Genomic DNA, 1164 nt, shown 5'->3' on the forward strand with positions numbered 1-1164 from the left:
TTTTTTTAATTTGGAATGTATTCTGGGTCCACAAGAGCGCAGTTCTAGAGTAAAGTAACAGTTTCCTTTTTACTAGGCACCGCTTGTCTGCTGTTGGAATACATCAATTGTGTGATATCTTCAGCCTGCATTTCCAACTGTGCAGGTGTGTCTCTTTCATTGATTGGCTGCTCCTCAAATTGGAATCTGATCTGCCTCTTTGACAAACCCTTTCAAAGCAGCAGCTGCCCAAGTTGCTTCAGAAATCAGCAGGTTTCTTATTCTGTATGATAAAAGCAACATACAGAGAGCTTGGGGGGGGGGCAGCAGGTGGCATGGTGGTTAGCATGCTGGAGTCCCACATGGCTGACGATGGTTTGAGTCCTGGACCTGGAGGTTTGCTTTCTCACTTTTCCTCTCTCTCGCTGTCTCTCTCTGGTGAAATAGAAGGAGAGGAAGAAGAAATAAAATATAAACTAACATAAAAACAAAAATATAGCTGTATTTCAGCTGCTGAAATCAATCTGAAAAATTAGAAATCCCTGGGCTTCTCACGGGCCATGGTGACAGCTTGGGGTCTGCTCAGCTGCTGATTCACAGAATTGCTGAGTCCTCACCAAAGGAGTCCAAAAGCAGCAACAGGAGTGGTAGAAGGAGGCAGCAGCAGCAGTAGAGGAAGGAGAGTGTCTGTACTTGTGCGATTCCTCACCTCATCCTGTGTGTGACAACTAATGCTTTTTAACAAAAATAAAACTCCATAATTTTATGACACCATTTTCAATTCAAATTTAACAATACAGATGTTATTTTAATTCTTTAATATTTCAATTGTAATTCTTTCCTCTTACATGGAAAACAGAAGTCCAACCAGCCTGCAGTGTGGCTCTTTAGATGACTGGATCCAACATACTCACCTGAGGTTCAAGTCCCGGATCTTGAAGCTTGAGAAACACATTGGGTGCATTTATGTTTATGCCCAAAATCCTGACAAGAGGAAGAGATAGAGAGGGGATTGTGGAGTGACCATGCAAGGAGTAGTGCATGGTTAACAAAACAACATATCATTTTGGGAAACACAATTCAACCCATAACATATGATAACACAATATTTAACTTTTTTTTGAGAGAGGTTTTTTTTTTTTTTTTTTTAAAAAATATAGGGGACCATCCCCTCCCCGAAAAACA

General features: G+C 40.9%; 1 pseudogene; it reads left to right on the forward strand.

The window, feature by feature from the left end:
• The window catches only part of LOC106734107 (zinc finger protein 639-like), a 35445-nt pseudogene that overhangs the window by 22502 nt on the left and 11779 nt on the right, over nucleotides 1–1164 (forward strand).

This window comes from Tupaia chinensis, unplaced genomic scaffold (assembly GCF_000334495.1).
Source record: "Tupaia chinensis unplaced genomic scaffold, TupChi_1.0 Scaffold148646_1, whole genome shotgun sequence".
NCBI lineage: Eukaryota > Metazoa > Chordata > Mammalia > Scandentia > Tupaiidae > Tupaia > Tupaia belangeri.